The sequence below is a fragment of the Lissotriton vulgaris genome, chromosome 9 (genome assembly GCF_964263255.1).
Source record: "Lissotriton vulgaris chromosome 9, aLisVul1.2, whole genome shotgun sequence".
Taxonomy (NCBI): Eukaryota; Metazoa; Chordata; class Amphibia; order Caudata; family Salamandridae; genus Lissotriton; species Lissotriton vulgaris.
In genome coordinates, this window is record NC_141697.1 from 847,093,164 (window position 1) to 847,111,262 (window position 18,099).

At 45.4% G+C, this 18,099-nt stretch overlaps 1 protein-coding gene across 1 annotated transcript in view; it reads left to right on the plus strand.

The window, feature by feature from the left end:
- LOC147692352 (anthrax toxin receptor 2-like) overlaps positions 1 to 18,099 on the plus strand; it is a 705,434-nt gene that overhangs the window by 304,773 nt on the left and 382,562 nt on the right. The window lies entirely within an intron of this gene.

Sequence of the window (18,099 nt, forward strand, 5' to 3'; positions counted from 1 at the left end):
CAGCGCACACTCAGTGGCATTATAATCAAAGATCTTGCAGAGCTAGCACTGAGCAACTTTTGCGCGGGAAAGTTTTTATGATCTGAATGTCTCTGCTAGAACAGCATTAAATGCCATTGCGTCATGTAATATGAGACCCTATATAACAGATGCCAAGTGGGAATTGTGTTTTACTGATATCTCTGTAACTTAACTCTTGTGAGGCCCAAAGATCTTTCTTTGTGGTCATGTAAGGCCTATTCAACTGTTTTAATACTTGGACACAAAGAAGTATCACAAAGAAGTATAGTGCACCTGACTACACCAAAGAGGAGCCAGAAGAATGCACAAATCACATGTCCACAGCAGTCATCAGCTAGGCACATGTGTCTCGTATGTTAACAACTGAAGCAAACCGGGTCAGCTTAAATGAAAACACCAATGCTGTGGCATGTAGAGTTCAATTGACATCTATAACACTAAACCACAGACATATACGCAATTCGTGACCACGTCAGTTTAACTAAGAAACATATTTAATGTAATGCACCACGCTAATATCTTGCCAGATAATAAATATGCAATTTTCATGACTACACACTCACACAAACATAGAACTACACAGTTGCCCTGTTCACCAACACCGAACTAGTCACATTCAAATATGCTATATGTGCTTCTAGTGACATATGCTCACTAAGCAAATAGTGGTAGAAAACGTGAGACACTGCATTCCTTCAAATCATACACAGTGCTGTTTCAGACAACCACCCTTAATAATGTATCATTTCAACTGCAGACGCACTGCTCTCAAACTTGTCATGCTAACAAAGAATTATTGACAATTTGACACAAATTCTTTTTCACTTTCCAGGTCTTGGCTGATCCAGAATAGCAAGACGTGAACAAGCACTGCATATTTTTTCCTAAGAAAGGTGGTAACACTTGGGAAGTCTGTTGTGTTGTCTCCGTTTGTGCCGCGGCGTCCTTTGAGATCAGCCGACTTTGCGCTGGTCTGTACCCCTCGTGTTTTGAAAGCTAGAGTGGGTGGTCGGTCCTGCGCAACTCTGGAATTTGCTCCCTGTGTCCATCCGAGCCATTCAGAACCACCTTGCCTTTCGAAAAGGCAATAAAGACCTGGCTTTTCCCGGTGTAATCTTTAACTTTCTCTGGTTCTCACTGAGGAGTCTCTGGATGCGCTGGGACGCCTCGTCGCTGGGGCAGCTATGCGCATTACAAATCCGACAAATTTGGACATTCGGCATTTGTTGGGGAGTCACCTGGTTTCCCTACGGCCCAGCTGTCTGGAAGATTTCTGATTTCTTTATTGCCATCTGTCAAGAAGTCTCCTGATTTCCCTGTTTCCTAGTCCACATCCCTCGGAGAGTCTACAGATTTCCCTAAAGCTTAATTGGACAGTGTGAGGAAGTTGCCCGATTTCCAGATCTCCTATTCAGCCCCTGTAAGAAAATTCCCTCATTTCCCTGCCTTCTAGCCTCTGTCCCAGAAGCCCCAGAATGAATTGTCTTCCAGTTGGCACATAAAAGGGAGTCTTACGATTTCCTTTGACATCCTCTATTTTCCTTCCTCCACTTTACGGCATACACATTTACTGACTCCCTTCCTCACTATTGTCACCTTCAGGCTTTTCTCAAAACTTTCTTAAAATTAATTTTCCACATATTTTTTTACTGCTTTTCACCCCCTTCTAAGGTTCAACTGTAACCACATCTTCTCTTATCAACTTGCTGTCTGTCTCACACACACTCACACTGACTGTTTCAGATCAGCAACTCACAAAACTTTGCCTACAGACACCCTCTCTTAAATCCAACTTTCTATCATTAATCCTTATCAGACACCTCTTCCTCCTGAATCTTTGAGGCCATAACTTTTCTCAAACTCTTCCTTCTCTCTTTCCTGCATCTCTACTTCTTTTTCGCATCTCCCATTTCTCATATGAATTATCTATCCCTCAGTGTATCGGACACACTCTGTTTCTCATGCTATCACTCCGGCATGTTTTAAATGATGAATTTACAAACGTACACTGGTGAAAAAACTGTGCTGCACAATTAGATAAAACTGACCTAGTGGCTTTTGATGTAAGTTGAGCAAACCCAAGCACATGGCTGAAAATGTAAGTAATTGCAGTGATGATATCAAGCAAAAAATTGCTATTTACATGTAAAAAATAAAAAAAGAAGCAAATAAAGGTTCATGCCATTTTTAAATTGCTAGACTTGTGTATTCTTCCATTTTAGGTATTAAAGGGTTAAACCTATGAGGTTGGGGCGGGGGCCATAGGGGGGCAGTCTTATCTGGAGCAGCCCAGCCACCTCCTAAGTAAATACCCTCTAGACAGGGGGACAGGGATGGGGGTGCAACAACTGGTGCAAGAGAGTCAGGCCTCAGTGGGAGGCCAATCGTTTAATTACACATTAACCTATGCAGGCTCTCTTCCCTCCCACCCATTCATGCTGCACACATCACTGTGCCCCTGGCAGCCAACGACCCAGCATGGAGGCCTGGCAGGGGGTGGCTGAGGACAATGAGAGCTTCAGGGAGCAGAGGCCCACTTTCCCCTGTGGCAGGCCTCCACTCCACCAGGCGCCAAAACGGAAACATGCTGCCAATTGCCACGGCATTCGAAAACCCCTTTATTCTTTTATATTCAATCAATGTAGACACAAACACAGGCACCTTAATGCTGGCAGGCGGCTGTCATATAGAACTGCGTGAGTTGGTCTTAAACTGTATTTAAATGCTAGACTTTACAAGCAAAGTCGAATGATGTTGCTATGGGTCAATTTAAGTAAAGTCTAATTATGTTGGCCCCAGTAAATTTTAAAGGCAAGATTTGGTTCTCAACCCACAACCCAAGCAGATAGAGTACCCCGTCTCCCTTCTGAGAATGTATTATCCAAAATAAACATTTACATGGCCTGCCAGTGTCATCTTGCTTTCACCTGCGCACATAAAATATGATTAGTGAGCCTGCCAAGAAAAAAGCGCAAATTAATGCTGCACGTGGATGGTGGGGTTTTAGGGCCGATTTCGGTAAAACCCAGGTCACATTGAGCAGGTGCCTGTCCAGGAGCTGAGTGAGTGCGCACATAAAATACGATTCCTGAGCCTGCCGACTTGCCGAGCAGAAAGCGCAACATGAGGGACGCTCAACTGCCTGTGACTCTAGGCAAATCGCTTAATATAAATCTGTAACAAAGCTCATGTAACGCTGATACCCGAGATCTTAGGGGCTAGTCCGTGCTATAATAAAACTCTAAATAAAATGTAATATGCAATTGCTGTAAAAGCTGCCACCTCCCCGGAGTAACATGCATTAGCTGGTAAATATTGCCACCACCGCAGACTAACGTGCATCAGCTGGCTCGACTCTGCCACATCTACACGTCATTTCCAAAAACGGAATATAATTTGGACGGAGATTAACATTTTCAAATGCCCGCTCACGCTCACGCTCACAAACATAAACTATTATTTTTACACCGGAAAAATTATGTTACTGGCTGGTTTTTTGACATCGCTTCGTGATCAATCGCAAATAACTTCATACGAATCCTTGAACTTTGGGAATTAAAACGTGACACCAATTTCAGAGTCAACGCCCCATCGTTTCATTCTTTTTAAAGAGAATTTTGGGAATTGAAGAAAATACATACTTAATTTTTGCACTTCAAAAGTGCTTAAGATTTCTTTTCTTCTTACTGTAAAGGAAATCCCCAATTGGTGGATGGCGCGGGAAACAGTCTGAGCCTGAGGTCAAGTCTGCGCAGACTCACATCCTCGGCTTCCCCCCTACCACACCCCTTTCCCAACTCGTCACAGGGTGGGTCTCACCACGCCCTGTAATGAGTTGGGAAAGGGCTGGGTGACAGCCTCCACTCCCTGATTGACGTGGAGGGTTAGCGATCCCGGGCTTGGAGATAAAACGCCCGGGGCTAACTCTATCTTCACGCCATCAGGGGGTGGAGACTGGGCTTTGAAGCTCAGTTTTTGCAGAGCTGATGACATCACAGCCTTCAGGGCTGTGAGGTTCTCAGCCGGCAAAACACTTAGGCTTCTGTCAGTCAGTGAGTCTCATGTCACGTGATGCTTCCCTTGAAGTCACGGCGGTGGTATTGGTGACTGGCCGGGGCTGCTGGGGAAGAGAGTAGTGATGTGTTGATTGTGTAACTAACACTAGAGCCAAAATTAGACTTTTAAAACGTATTTTTTTTTAATGAAATAAATATGATTGAGATGCATTTTGGAACCGGGGCGGAGCCCCGACGCCCGTGGGGAGAAACCGCCACTGAGTCTCAGGCACGTTTGTTTGAATCTGGAATGGCAGTAGGGCTTGCATAAGGAGACTTACCATCCATTGGCAGTTTCCACTTAGCAAACCAAAATGCCAATGCAGTGTGGTGGTTTAAACTGGCAAAGCAACACAGATTGTCCATGTGTTCCAATCAACATCTCGGATGAATGGGGGTTGGGATGGCATTGCTCCATGGTGGCTATGGCGCCCTTGGGTTCCATTGCCACATAATTTGACAACGGTTCAGCTATGAGTTATCTTAGTCCTGATTCCCCCTTCTTTTACCAGCCTTGACTGAGAATGAAAAGAGCCATCTGCACTTAATGGCATGGCAAGTGATCAGGAAGGGTTACAGCGGTAGGGTTGTTTAAGGGAGATGTCACAGAGAACCGTCAATCTTGCCAGCTGGCAACTTTGCACCCTCTACACCTTCAGATTTGTGATTCATTACGTATTTTGGATTTTTTTGTGGGATGACTTTGTTTTAAGTGTGTCCATCTTCTTTTGGAGGTCAGTGTTCTGTCTTTTTGGTATTTAGAGAAATGTGCTTGGGGGATCCCATACAGAGGCAATAGTCAAGAACTTCTTGTAGACCTTTAAACACCAGGGGGCTGTGAACCATTTTGGTGCTGGCGAGGCATCTTATGAAGGTGTTATCGCGTCCAACTGGCTATTTTTGAGCTGTCGAACTACGTGGACATCTCTCATCTCATGCATAAAAGGCTATTTTTGTTGGATGTTACATCAGCATAGTAGGTGAGTTGTATTTCTTTCTAAAACTAGTCCTTTTTCTCCACTTTGTTCTGGGCCCCAGTGGTTTTAATGCCAGATCCTTCTTTTCGACCTAATATTTCTTCATCATTTCATTTAAATAGGACATCGTCTTGCCTTATTTTATTACAGATTCAGTGTCTGTGCATGAAGTAGTACTCTATACTTTGGACAATCCTACACCCTGGTCTGCTTATCTGGAGCATATGGCCCTCTTTCAAAAGTCGGAGTCTCTGCCTCTGTCTTTTTGGTCTTTTACAAAGGGTAAGCTTTCTTCCATGTCAGCCCTTAGCCAGCAGATGTATGATGTCATCATATCTGCCTAATTGGTATTGAAGGTTCCTCAACCCACAGGGATCCAGAGGTAACAGTGGTCAGTCTTCCTGAATAACATTTCTAGGACTGTTATCTGGGTATCTCTAGATACTTTAGTATGTCTATATCATTTCTACGTGGGTGTGGTCCCTCATCTGCTTATAGGCCTGTTGTTTTGTATGTAGTCCATATTTGACTTTTGGGTTTCCAATAAATAGATTGGTTTGATATCACTTTTTTGGCGATTACTTTAGTCTCATTGATTCTCATAGACTGTTTGGTACACTCTGAATGTGTAAGGACTGTTATGTAAGGGACTGTGATGAAGGAGGCCGACAAAGGGGCAATGCCCTGACTACTTATCCGTAATCTTCATTAATACGTATTCCAGTCTTATGCGGCCATCCTGTGTTCCCTCCTGCTGATCATTGTTTGTGATTGATTAACAGGAGCTGTATGAGATGTTCGTATACGTTATGCAAGGCAAATAGAAATGATAGGATTCAACATAAACATCTGTGATTGTTTTAAGTGTGTAGGAAGGTGGAATCTGACTGCATGGTTACCCCCACTTTTTTCCTGGTGTTTTGCTGGTTTTCGACTAGTCTGACTGGGATCCTGCTAATCAGGACCCCAGTTTATCTGTTTTCTCACTAAATTGATTGCATGTACTTTAGATACACTCCAGATTGGATTCTGGGGTACCCTTATAAATCCCTAGTATATCGTATACTTTGTACCCAGGGCATAGGTAACCCAGAGGCCTCCCAGGGGCTGCAGCATGTATTATGACACCCCTGAGAGACCATTCAAAATGACACCACAGGTCTGCTACTGCAGTCTGTGTAAGGTGGTGCATGCACCCCTTACTTACATGTAGGTCCACTATATCTATCCTATATCACTGCAGATATAAACCTATCTGTCACTCCTATGGCAGGCCTTTTCAATCCTGAAGGCAGGGTGCTGGATTTTATGTGAGAGGGTGCCCATGCATCAGCAGAGCCCCTCTGCAGCCTTCGGAATCTATTCACCGGGGTTGTTAGTTATGTTATTAGCACTTGTAGAGCGCCCTTGGGTGTCCTGGCGCTAAGTACTGGTCCTCCTGGGAAACGGAGAGAGAATCACTGTGAGAAAATCCATGTCTTCAAGCTTTTCCGAAACATAAGAAGATTTGGAGCATTTTTAAGAAACGAGGGGAGCTCATTCCAGGCTCTCGAGGCACCGTAATTAAAACTCCTGCCTCCCCAATTAGCTTTTTTCAGCCTAGGAACTTGCATTAATTTAGCACTGGTGGATCTCAGTGTCCTCCTTGGCACATACCATTGGAACTTTTGCCTGAGAAATTCTGGACCGATACCATTATTGGCTTTAAAGACTATACAAATAGCTTTAAAGCGGGATCTTTGTTTTATAGGTAGCCAATGAAGCTTCATGAGCTCGCCTCTGACAGAAACAAATTTAGGAGTTCTGGCCAGCAACCTGGCTGCTGCGTTCTGGACTAGTTGGAGCCTATTCATCTGTTGTTTTTGCATATTCAAATATAGAGTATTAAAATAGTCCAACCGCGATGTTATCAGAGCCATGACCACTGTCTTAAGATTACTTTCTGTCAGGAAGAACTTTATTTTCCTTCTGATTCTAAGAATCATAAAACAGGCTGAGGTCACCAAGCTAACTTGGTCTCCCATAACAAGTGTTCGTCCACAACTACCCCCAAGTTTTTTGCCTTCTCGTGGGTGTTGGACAGGGACCCAATTCTTCAGGCTACCATTCTGGTGTCCACACCAGTGGATTGTTTCCGAACTTTAAGACTTCGGTCTTATTAGAATTACGTTTTAGGCAGTTGGAGGACATCCATCTGGATATTGCACTCATGCACTCATGTAAGCGCTCCCCAGTCTCTTTCTCACCTCCTTTACCTATCAACAGCACAATCTGTGTGTCGTCAGCGTAGGAGGTGAGCTGGAAGCCAAAGGATCTGATAACTCCCACTAGAGGTGCCACATATATGTTAAAGAGTGTAGGGCTCAAAGATGATCCCTGTGGCACCCCGCACGGGAGTGTAAAAGGCTTAGATGAATTGCCATCCAAATCTACAATATGGGACCTGTCAGCTAGAAAAGAGTGTATGAGTTTCCACACAAGTCCTTCCACCCTGATCCCTGATAATCGGTCCATCAACAACTTGTGATGGACCATGTCAAAGGCCACGGACAGGTGCAATAAAATCAAGACAGCACTACCTCCTCCATCCACGGCTTCTTTAATTTCCTCCGTGGACTTCAACAGAGCCAACTCAGTGCTGTGATCAGCCCTGAACCCATATTGTGAAGGGTCCAGAGAATTGTTCCGATGGAGAAATGGACTGAGTTGGATATTCATCACTTTCTCCAGAATCTTAGGAGGGAGAGGGAGCTGTGAAATAGGCGTATAGTTGTTGGGATCTTTGGGATCTTAATTCTGCTTTTTCAAAAGTGGGAGAACTAAGGCTTGTTTCCAGATTTTAGGAAATATACCAGAGGCAAAGACTGTGTTAAGCAGGGGGGTAAGATCCATTCCTATCACCTCTGGTATTTTTTTAATGACCCAGGCTGGACAAGGGTCGCTGGGGGCTCCTGAGCGAATCTGTGTCAGGACCCTGACTAATTCTGATAGCTTCAATGGTAGGAAATGATCAAGTGTCCTTGAAAAGTCAGTGCTGTCCAATCTATCCCTAATATCGTCTGACTGTATCATTTCATTAACTTCAGAAAAAGAAGAGAATATCACTTCAACTTTATGTTTAAAGAAATCAGCAATTTCATTACAAAATGAGGGGTTGCTATGTCTCCTGGGAACAGTGGCAGTAGTCAGTTTTTTGACAGTGTTAAAACGTTCCTTAGAATTGGACTTAGCAAGCGTTTTCTGCAAAGAGAAAAAAGTCTTTTAGCTTCAAATAAGATTTGTTTGTAACTTGCAATGGATTGTTTGTATTTTTCCTTATCTGTTTCACTATATTTTTTGCGCCGTGCCCTTTCTTACAGTTTACACTCCAGTTTCTTGGCTCTAAGTTCTTCAGAGTACCAGGGGGCTGATGGTATAGCTCGTTTGGGAGTCCACTTTCTGCTGGGAACTAGTTGATTGCAGGATGTGGCTAGCCATTGATTATAATCGGCTGCCGCAGTTTCCACTTCAATTAGGGGGGGTCGCAACAAGCTGCTTAGGGAGCTCTCAAGTTTATTAATGTCCAGTTTTCCCCAAGCTCTAGTCACTATCCCCTGGGCTTGTTTAATTTTAGCTAGTTGATTCCCACCATACCTGAATAGCACAATGGTCTGACCATGAGAGAGGGGGAACTGAAACACCGCCAAGATCATGGTTGTTTGAATATATATCATCTAGGGTATGTCCATTTACGTGCGTAGGGGTAGTCACCAGCTGGTGAAGACCTCCAGTTTCCATAATTTGATCCAGCTGATGAGTATCAGAGTCCAAGTGGTCTTCTAAATAAAAATTAAAATCCCCCATCACTGTGTAGGAATCTTGACAGAGCCCTTCTTCAATTAAGGTACCCACTGTCTCCAGGAACCCTTTTTTTGGACCTGGTGGACGATATAACAGTATACCTTTAAACATCCTATGATTCATAGAGTGAATAACAAAGGCTAGGGCTTCACATGTTGATTTACCAGCGAGCTCACTCACCATCCTGACAGCACGCCTGCACGCCAGCACGCAGCCTCAGCCCCTGGGTGGGGAACGCTGTAGGTCTCGCCGCCATCGTCCTTCCAACGCGGCTGGAGACTACAGCTCCCAGCGGGCTTTGCGTGCACTTCCTGTCTCCCGCTGTCTTCGCGCCCGGAGGCGCTACAAAGGAGAGACGATCCCTCCGCGTCGAGGGACGCGCGCGGGCGACGCCGGGCGGAGCCCGGGCAGAGGGCGGGCCGTCTGTGGCCGTCCGGGGACGACGAGGGACGGGACGGGCCACCTCCCTTGGCCCCTACGCTCTTCTGATAAAACAACTAAGGTACTGCATTGTGGGCATAGGGAATCTGCATAGGGTATTGAAGCCCTTTTAAAGCCACAAAGCCATTCGCTAAACCCCTACTGCATTACTCAAGAGGATTGGCAGAAACCTACGCTGCACTGTGTTGCTGCGATAAGGCAGGAGTCCTCAAGGGAACGATGTCTACCCACCCCAACACACGCTCGGCGGGGAACAAGTCAAATAAAAGAACAACCCCCAAGATAACACAGGGGGAAACAAAGGAGGGCGCCCAGGCAAAGTGGAACAAACCCACAGCAATTGACCTAATGTTAAAGAAAGTCACAGGGGAAATTGAACGAATGGAACAGAGTTTATCCTCCTCGCCCAATCTCATTGCTATCACTCAAACACCCTCTAGAGACGTATTATTCGTCGATAGCTCAAACACTCAGGGCAGTGTATCACAAACAAATAACGACACAGAGGATGTCCCCTGTGCACAAACCTCAGGGCCAGAAACCCCTGAACTTAATGACACGCCCCATCGGAAAACAAGGAAGCGACTGGGGAGGAATAAGGGATATCAGAGGCTGAGGAAAGTACTCCCACGAGTCAATTCCCCAATATGCATTCAAGAATATAAATCACTAGAAAATAACTCCCATGTTGAATCCATTCCCCCAGGGTGGATCGAGACAATAGTCACAGATATCAAAAAACAGCTAGAATCCTTCATTGCGACTCAACTAAAGCCTATAATGAGCAAGGTGGATAAAATAATGTGCGAGCTCTCTAAACAATCTAAGGCACTAGAGCACTCACTCGCAAAAATTCCCGCTGACCCACCCCAACTAACGGAGGAAGCCATAAATGATAAGGCAAACACAAAGAGGGCCCAAAATAACAACTGTGTCAGCCACTCCCAACAGGCTATAGCTCAGATTCACGAGGCCCCCAAATCTGTCCAAAACCCCAAAGGGGGCACTAACGACAACTCTAGAGGGAGACACCATCAAGGCGTGAATAACACTCAGAGGGAGAAACCCCCCCTACAACCACTAATGCAATGGAGACAAGACGATCGCCCGCAGAGAGAAGGGAATTATAATTACACAGACCTTGATCCCTTTTATAATACCAATACTCAGGCTCCACACATAGATTTACCCCCCGAGGCTAGTCCTTTTGTAATAATCTTTGCAGGGGTTCCAGAAAATAGGCCCAATGAGAGAGAAACACACCATCAACTGCTCTCCAAAATTTCCAAGTGGCTGAATATCCACAGACCCTTAAACAATGGGGAACGTGGAGAGATAGCAAGCGTAAGAAGGGTAAACTGGGTCGGAGGGAGAAAGAAAGACATTAGAGGAGACTGTATAGTTGCGAACTTTACGGACACTAGCCTGGTAGAGTATATCCTGAAGAACCCAAATAGGAACCAAACCAGCACGATTTGCGCACTCCCACTTGGGTATTTTTACCCAAGGATCCGGAACAACAATCGTGTGGATGATGAGGGAGGGTGGACGCTGGCTAGACCACAGCGCCCATATAGACCCAGACTAGCAAGCCACCCCGAACAGCCCTACTCCCAGCGTGATTCCTCTCAATGGAGAAATAGATTTGCCCCATTCCAATCACTAGAGGATATTGATTGACTCACACCCACAGAAAATAACATCATAGGAAGTCCGCCCATTGGTAGTTACCCAGGCCCACAAATAGGGGATGAATCCGGGAGCGAGGAGAGTATATTAATTAGGAGACTAGACTCACCCCGGCCCCAGGGGGAAAAGGAAGAAATAACTAAAATAGATTTATCAACAGATGGGGAGGAGAGAGTAACTGAAACCCACATGGCAAGAGGCAAAGAGAAGAGGGAGGGCTTGACCATCCTATCTTGGAATGTCGCAGGGCTGGAAGCCAAATTAAAAAATAAAGAATGGTTAGAATTTATAAAGCGTTTTCATTTGATAGCGCTCCAAGAAACATGGGCAAGGGACTCGGGCCCATGTCAATTGGAGGGCTACAAGTGTTTCTTTAAATCTGCACAAGGCACAAATTCGGGCAGAGCAAAAGGAGGCCTAGCACTATATGTAGACTTAGACTTGAAAGGATCCTGGTCATATACTGACTGCCCATCAGATAACATACAAGCAGTTAGACTTTCACATCAGGGGGAGAGTCTACTGTTTGTGAATTTCTACAACTCCGGACCGGTGGAGGGAAATTTCCCAATCTTAGCGCAGCTGGAGAGCTGTCTAAATGAGGAATTAGATCAAAGGACGATGGGTCCAGGACCAACTGTCCTGCTGATGGGGGATTTTAATTGCCACCTATGCCCCAAACTACTTCCTTTAACTCCCGACTGGTCAGCTTGTCCTTTAGAAAAGGGCCCCCACTTTTCACACACCAAAGAGGGAACAATTCTGATGAAGTTACTAGACAACTTTGCCCTCACTCAGGTCATGGATCTATCTGCTCTCAAGGCAGGCGAATCTCCAATACCGACATTTAAGGGTAAAGGCGGGGGGTCTATAATAGATTATGTCATGATATCCGCTTGTGCTAGGGAAAGGATCTTAAACACCAGGACAGAATGGAGTCCCTTTAGTGACCACAATCCCATCCTAATAGAAATTAAAGGGAACGATTTCATTAGAAAAGATCTAGGGGTGATCCATCAAACAGAAATCCAACCAACAGACCAAGGGAGACGCTTAAGGTGGTCAGTGATTAACCCCCAAGAATTTTATGTTAAATTAGTCGATGAAGGGAAACCCCACATAGAGACCTGTCTAGATCATACAATAGAGGGCAGAGGAGTAGTAGAGGCGTTCGAATCCTTAACTAAAATTGTAGAGAAACTCCTGATAACCAAGAAGCCCGTAAAACAGTCAGCCACGCCAAGATGGTTTGACTCTAATTGCTCCAAAGCGCTAAGAGATCTAAAACAGAGTTTAAAAAAGACACCAAGGGACAAGGTTGAAATCACTCGTTGCAGACAAAACTATAAAACCCAGGTTAAGATCAGGAAAAGCACCCTCCAAAAAGAAGTCTGGGCAGACTTAAGAGAGGCCGGCGAAAATAAGGACTATGCCCAGTTTTGGAAAATTATAAACAGACCATGTTTTCACGATTCAAGCGCCCCAGCCATCAGCTCAAATATTCTGCCGGAACAATGGATCGCCCATTTTAAATCCTTGTACAACCAGCAGGAGGTAGACATTGGTGATGGAATATGGAGGGGGCCAAGGGCGGAAAAATTTGAATTATCCTTGGATGAAGTCCTTAAAGCAATCCTAGGGTTAACACGAAACAAAGCCCCGGGCCCGGATGGGACCCCCCCGGATCTATTTCTCAGCAATACGGAGCTATGGGCCCCAATGGTAACGAGAGTACTGAATGCAGCCATCAAAACGGGTCTGCCGAGATCATGGTCCACTGCGGTGATTGTCCCGATCTACAAGAAAGGCTGTAGGGACAGCCCGCAGTGCTACAGACCAATCTCGCTCATCGACGTCTCCGCCAAGGTACTTGGGAGGGCACTCCTCAACCGCCTACTAGAATGGACTGATACCCATAACATCTTGGTGGACACCCAGTATGGATTCAGAACAGGCAGGTGAACTACCGACCAGTGCCTTAACCTATACCTTCTCACTGCCAAGTACACCAAGGCGTCTGATGGCACTATGTACATGGGGTTCATGGACTTAGCAGCGGCGTTTGACAATGTCAACAGAGCCAAACTATGGTCGCTCATGTTCAACTTGGGAATCGACCCGGATCTCATTAACATCTTGAGGGAGCTTCATTGGAACACCACTGCCAAGGTCCGCTACAGTGCGGGGGGTGAGTACTGATCCCTTCCTGTGCTCGGGCGGGGTGAGGCAGGGGTGTATCCTGGCGCCTTTCCTGTTCTCCCTCTAGATAAACGGCCTGGAGAGCGACCTGATAGCACTGGGAACTGATTGCCCAAAGGTGGGCTCGCGTCACCTGCCAGTACTTTTGTACGCCGATGACGCGGTCCTCCTAGCCCGAACGGCTGTTGGCCTGCAGCCCTTAATCAAGGGTTTCGCAGATTTCATGAGGAAATTGGACCTCTCCGTCAACATGACAAAATCTTTCATCATGATAGTGGGGAAGAAACCACAGAAGAAATTTGTATTCAAACTGGGGGATCATGTCTTGGACAGTGTCAAAACATTTCCATATCTGGGTCTTTTATTCGATGAGAAGCTAAAGTTCGCCCCTCTGATAGAGGAGAGGGCGGGGAGACGGAGCTATATTAAACTTTGCCCGTCGAATGGGACGTTGGTCCCCAGAGCAGGTGTTGACTTTGTATAGATCAGTCAGTATCTCAAAGACTATTTACGGAGCTGAAGTTTGGGGTTTCAGAGATGCACAACTAATCCAAAGTGAGGAAGAGAAATTCCTAAAAAAACTGTTAAAACTTCCGCTGAGCACCCCCGCAGCAATAACACACAAAGAGCTGGGAATCACATATATAGCTGACTTGATTAGACTGAGACCCATACTGGCCTGGATTAAAATTTGGTCAAACCCCAACGCGGAACTATCCAGACAGATCATCCAGGATTGCCTGACGAAAGAAAAATGCCTTCAAATCCCCTGGCTGAAATATGTTAAAGATACCCTGGGGGAAATAGATGAACAAAGGCTATTTTTGGACCCATCCATGGTGGATATATACTCCAGACACTCAGTACAAGGGCAATTGCTGGATAAATTTAATGGCAGGAGGAGGGAGCTGGACTCTACTAAATCCTCGGCAGTTGCTCACTCGCTAGTATCGAATCAAGCTGGCATGGAACCATACCTCTTTTTATTGTATAGTCAGCATGAGAGGTTTTTAATGACTTGTTTTAGGCTCAATTTGTTGCATCATATTTTAGCTTATCCATTAGGGTTCACTCAAACAATTGAGCAGAAGGGTGCCTGCGGCTGCGACAATAGGTCTCCGCAGGACACCCTTCATTTTGTATTATTGTGTTCCTTTTATAAAACTCAGCGTCAAAGATTTTTAGTAGGTGTTTTAAAAGACTCAAATATTATCCATGCCAAATCTGCCTTACTGTTTCTGCAAAGAGCCACTGAAATGCGAACTCTATGTGCCATTATACGTTTTCTTAAAGTTGCTTTTAAATTGAGAAATACAAGGGGCTGTTGAAATTGGTGGGTTTAGGAGGTATTTAATAGGTTATTCGGGGTTTTGTACTACATTTGCACTTTGGTCCTACTAGTCATAAAAATCTCTTTTTTAACTTGATGCCCTCTTTTTTTTTTTTAACAAAGACACGTTGTTCAGAATGTTTTGCATTTGAGATTATGTATTATCATTATTATGCATTTTTATGATGGTTTTTAACCTTCGAAATAAATAAACGAACTGAACTGACATGTTGATTTGGAAGTAGGAAAAAAATTGGATTTTAGAGAACCATGATAGATGACCGCAAGGCCTCCCCCTTTTTTATGTAACCTGTCCAGGGTATAACAGTGAAACCCAGGGGGGGTGGCCTTCACTAAATCTGGTCCAGAAGCAGGGTCTGTCCAAGCTTCTGTAATAAAGGCAAATTTGATCTCTTGTTCCTGCAGTAACAGAGCGCATTCTACACTATGTTTGACTAGGGATCCAGCATTAAATAACACACATTTTAAGCCGCTTGCCCTGTTTGTGTCTGATTTCTTATGTAAGGAGGTTCTAGACTCATGTACCAGTAAATTAAAAAAACGGGGAAGTTGTACCTGGCAGCTTGCACAGGAAGAGCTCTTGGTACCTCGAACGACGATAGTCATAGGGTTAAGTATACAACATGAAATTCCCTTACCAGGATTCATCCTACATAACTCCTCCCTGGTATAGCTGGTTAATTTTGGAGCCAAAAGGCCAGGGGGACAGGCCCTGTGCCCGGCCTGCGCGCGGACGGGCGCAGACGGGCGCAGACGGGCTTGCCTTTGGTGCGCCTTCGGCGAACCAGCAGCGCGCGTCCGCTGCACGTCCGCGTGCGGGCTAAATATCCCCGCTTTAATCGACTAGACCACTAACTGCTAGCTGAATGTCCCCCCAAGTCGTCGGTTCGATCCCACCCTCCTCCACTTCCCAGTGCAAATCAGCAGAGTTAGGCAGAATTAGGCGAACAGTTTAAAAATGAAATTTGTGCAACAGAGCAGTTAAAAAATGAATTGTGCAATAATTAAAACAGACTAATATCACCAGTCTTATGAGAGTCTTCAATGAGGTCTCACCTGGCGAGCACTCAACACGTCCTTCGCCAGGTGATGCAGCCAACCATATATACTTAAGTGCATTATAACCTTGTGGTAAATGCTAACTTTAAAACAGCTGCATGGACACATGTTGTGTTTGGTGACAAACACCTTGGAATCATACCTCCCCGCCAGTAATGGGTGGGGAGGTATGATTCCACCCTCCTAAAGGGACATATGCGACACACCGGTACACCCAGTACGAGCTTTCATAGGTGTCGCCACTCCTCTGTCCTGACCCTCCCATAGGTGTGTCTCCAGAGTTTGTCCCTTCCTTGGGTATAAAGTTGGAACCCCTGACTACAGGACTTTAGATTTGACCTGGACTAAACTCTGCCACAGAAACCAAGAACTTCGATGATCTACACTAAGCTGGATGACTGAAGAATCTCCCTTGGAGTAAAGGAGTTACTCCCCTGCAAGGCAGGCACCTAAATGTATCTGACCGGATTACATCTCCTGAGGGCTCGAAGATATCTGCAACTCAGGAGGTGGGTTCCAGAGGTCTCTGAGGTTGATCAGCTCTCTCAACAATACTGAGGCCTGTATCCCTTGTGGGGATGGTGCAACCCTAACCCCTATGCACCTTGTACTTTTGCAGCAGCATATGCTTTTCGGTGATCCCTGAGGCTGTGCTTTGGGCTACTTATAGTCCTGACCCCGAGCAGTATTTCCACTGAAGATTTCCGGCCTACACTCCACAAGTGTTCCGTGGGCTGGTACTTTGTGATTCAGCTTGAGGTCCTTTCGCGATCCCTGGTCCGTTGGCCTGTGGGTACCTGTGAAGGTAACTTTACATTTCTGTGGGCTTTTCTGATTGATCCAGATGTGCCCTGACTCTCCATAATTTGGAGAGTCCCCAGGTCCTTGCTGGTCTCCACGGAAGCTGATTTCCTCTGACCGCGTGGGTTGCAGTTGTCAAGGCTTGTTGGTGTTCAATCTGGACACTGACCCCCTCTAGCACTCGACATCCTTTGTGGTACAGCTCACCTCCAGGCTTTGGTCATCATTGACATCTCCTGGTCCCCGTGTCTGCAGAGGCAAAAATTGCGTCATCTCACCTGAAGCGCCCAACATCGGTGGGCATCATCTACCGTGCCCCTGGTCACCCTGACTCTGTCCCCTCTGCTTTCAGGTTCTTCTCACCTGGAATGCAGGCTTGGATTCCACCCGACACTTTTCATCTTCCCGGAAGCAGCACTTTTATGCATCACACAATTGAACACGACGAAGGCTTCCAACATCACTTGACACCTTTGCACCCGGCTCCCCTGGGATAGGTAACACGGGTACTCCAGTACTGACAATGGTGCTGGCCTTAGAACCTTCTATGTTTGAAAGGGTTTGCTCAAAGTCCTCTCCGAAGTGCCCTTAATCTTTAAAATTCCAACCTGTCACTTTCCCATAGAGTTGTACGGAGCCCGCGTCTGTGTTCTCACACTGCACCCGTCCTCCATGGATCCCCTGTGTCACTACTTTGGGTGGTTCCTTGGGGTCCCAGCGATTCTACGTGCTCTAGGCACTGTGTCTAGTCAAGTCATGCTTGTTATACCACTTTCTTAGTATGTGGTTTGGTCTCCCCCTGGAGCCCACTGTGTATTGTGCTATTTACTGTAGTTCTAGTGATTTAATATTGTGTGTGCTCTAATCTCATAAAGAGGTTAGTAGAGAGTGTTTAGTAATCAATACATATATGTTGTATATCTCTTGTGAGGTTCTCCTTTGCTCATTCAGGAGGTTCTGATCTGGTAAAACAAGCTGCTTTACATTCCTTCGAGACTTAGCCTGCAGGCTGCTCTCCATAGCTACCACTAGGATAGCTTTCAATAAAGGTTGTCTCTAACCGAATCATCAATAAGGGTTGTTTGGACTGCTAGAAGGTGCCCAATTTAATTAGTGGGCAGCATATACTAGGCCAACTACTCACAAATGTTATAAAGGATTTAATTTTAAAATAGGGGCATGCATGACTTCCTTGCTTAGGAGTGTGTTCATTTAGTATTGTAAGGATAGTGACAAGGAATGCTAGAACTTGAAATGTGTATGAAATTCACATTTTCTGCATGATCACCCTGGATTTTTCACCTTTAGCTGGACCTTATATTTTTACTGCCTTTAGACCTCTGTGCACTTTACCTCTGTTCCCCAGCAGTAAAGTGCCTGTGCCCACCCCTGTTTAAAAATTGTTGAATTTGCATATTAATTCTTGAAATATTTAAATTACCTAAATGCCTCTAGTATATGGTATAGAATGTACTCAAGGCCTGTAAGTTAAATGTCACAAGTGGACTGCAGCACCTAGACTGCCTTCCACACAGTGACAGTGTACAACATGGTGTCAGCCTACAATTGTAGCCTGGCTGTGGTGTTTTAAATTCTGAAATGTTGTCTGTCAAAATAAACCCATTTTACAGGTCAAAACCTCCCTTTTAAATAGTAATAGCCCCCC